Source organism: Pteropus alecto, unplaced genomic scaffold, assembly GCF_000325575.1.
Source record: "Pteropus alecto unplaced genomic scaffold, ASM32557v1 scaffold146, whole genome shotgun sequence".
Classification (NCBI taxonomy): domain Eukaryota; kingdom Metazoa; phylum Chordata; class Mammalia; order Chiroptera; family Pteropodidae; genus Pteropus; species Pteropus alecto.
In genome coordinates this window covers 22,573,865-22,576,341 of record NW_006442107.1, presented here as the reverse complement: position 1 = coordinate 22,576,341, position 2,477 = coordinate 22,573,865, and the positions used below count along the sequence as shown (strand labels likewise).

Genomic DNA, 2,477 nt, shown 5'->3' with positions numbered 1-2,477 from the left:
CATCTCAGATGCTACTGTGGTATAATTTTTATTTTTCCTGAAATATATGCTCTAGAATTTTTCATTTTGTCAGAGTCAGTAGGTGGGAAATGCCTTGGTTATGTTTTACTCTTGGCAAATGTATTTATTTCCCCTTATTCTTGATAGTCTTTAAAATTCTGGATTGAGAGTTACAGTAGTCTTCTCCTTATCCATGGGGCTATAAGTTCTAAAACCCCCACTGGATCCCTGAAAACACTGCTAGTACCATGTATATACCATGTTTTTTTATCCTACACATACATACCTATGATAAAGTTTAATTAATAAATTAGGCACAATAAGAGATTAACAACAACAACTAACAAAATAGAATAATTATAATAATATACTGTAATAAAAGCTATGTGAAACTAATCAAAAACAGACTCACAAATATAGTGGACCATTTGGTGATGGAGGTTTGGAGGGCTGGGAGAATGGGGTGAAGGGTTAAAGAAGTACAAATTAGTAGCTGATGGATGGTCACGGGGATGGGGAGCATGGCATAAGGAATGTAGTTAGCATTAACATGATGGCTAGGTGAAGAGTCAGGAAAATATGTAGATGTCTAACCAATGTACTATATACTTGGAACTAATTTAAATAAATTTAAAAAAGTTATTTGAATATGATCTCTCTCTTTCCAAATATCTTGTTGTACTATACTCATCTTTTCACTTAAAGGAAGCACTTTCCAGCTTCTCTTTGGCATATCCAAATTGTCAGCATCAGTACTCTTGCACTTTGAGGCCGTTCTTAAGTAAAATAATGATTACTTGAACACAAGCACAGTCAATCTGATAATGGACACAGACAGCTACTGAGTGACTAATGGGCAGGGAGAGTACACAGTGTGGAGACTCTGGACAAAGGGATGACTGGGTGGGGACCGGGCTGGACATCTCATTAGATCGCTCTTCTCAAAATGGCACGTGCAATTTAAAACTTGTGCTTGTTAATCCTGGAATTTATTTCATATTTTTGGGCAGCGATTGACCATGGGTAACTGAAACTACAGAAAGCGAAATAATAGATAAGTGAGGGATACTGTATCTGCTCTCAGTTTGTTGAAGATACACCACTGTCTTCTGGCTTTCAATGTTGCTTGCCATTAATTTAACTGTAGGTAAACTATCTTTTCTTTTGGTTGCTTTTTGAAGATCTTTGCTTTGATTTTGGTATCCTTCTCTATGATGCAATTAGTGAATATTATTTTTATTTATCCTTTTTTTTAAAAAACGCCTACAGCACCTGGTATTCCTAGGTGGTCTCCTATCCAAGTACTAACCAGGCCTGACCCTGCTTTGCTTCCAAGATCAGATGAGTTCCGGCATGGTCAGGGTGGCATGGCTGTAGACTATTCCTTCTTGAAATTCACTGGGCTTCCTGAATCTGAAGAGAGGTAGTTATTCTCCAGTGCTGGATACTTGCTTCTTGCTTACTTTCTTTAATTCTTTTTTCTGAAACTCTGATTTAATTTATTTTATATCTCATTCTATCCTCTATGTCTTTTATCTTTAACGCTTTGTTCACATTTCTTTCTTATTGCTTTTCTTTGTGCTGCATTCTTGATAATTTATCTCTTTTGCTCTTCAAATTTCCATATTCTCTCTTTAGTTGCTTTTTTTTAGAGATTTATTCATCTATTGATTTTTTTTCAATTTCAATTTTATACTTTAGAAACTCTAAGTCTTTCATAAACTTATTGGTAATCTTTGGTAATATCGTAATCTTCACCCTAATTTTGAAAACATTAAAAAAATTTCTCTAAATATGTACACATATTCAGTTTCTAGTCACTATCTTACTATTCCAATATCTGCAGGTTTGTGATTCCAATATCTATGCTTTGCCTGTTCTGATTCCTACTTGCAATTGTTTTCTCATATATGTAATGATTGTGAATTCATATTCTTAACACTTTTTATTTGTTCTTTGAGATCTAAAATTGCATTTTGTCAGAGAGGACTTGTGGATTCCCTGACCAAGACACTTTAAAATAAATTTTTAGCTTGAGTTTTCTTGGGCTCTAGCAGTTGTGTATTTTAGCACCAAACATGCATAAAATAGGCTTATGTTAGAAATTATTGGGGAATAATCTTTTTTATGCTCTAACCAGAGATAAGACTGAGACACCTAACTATTCCCATCATTTACCTCTCAGAAACCTTTTTAAAAAACACACTAACTGAAGGTGTCGCTTTTTGGAAGTCTCAATTTTAAGACATGTCTCCTGCTTTGCTTGGCTTCAGGTTTTGTTTCCTTTTTTTTACTGCTTGTGGTGGGTAAGACCCAAGATCTGAACATGATATTTGTAAAGATATATAATATGTATTATAAATAGGTGCATATATCTATATTTTATATATATATGCTTCCATACTACCTGTGAAGAATATGTACTTCATATAATTAAGCAATAATATATGCTTCCTATAATTCAACAATAAGAAAAT

The 2,477-nt window shown here is 33.9% G+C and overlaps 1 pseudogene; it reads right to left on the bottom strand.

Moving 5' to 3' along the window:
• Positions 1–1,260: 1,260 nt before the first annotated feature.
• LOC112469360 lies at positions 1,261–1,379 on the bottom strand (annotated as a pseudogene).
• Positions 1,380–2,477: the final 1,098 nt, after the last annotated feature.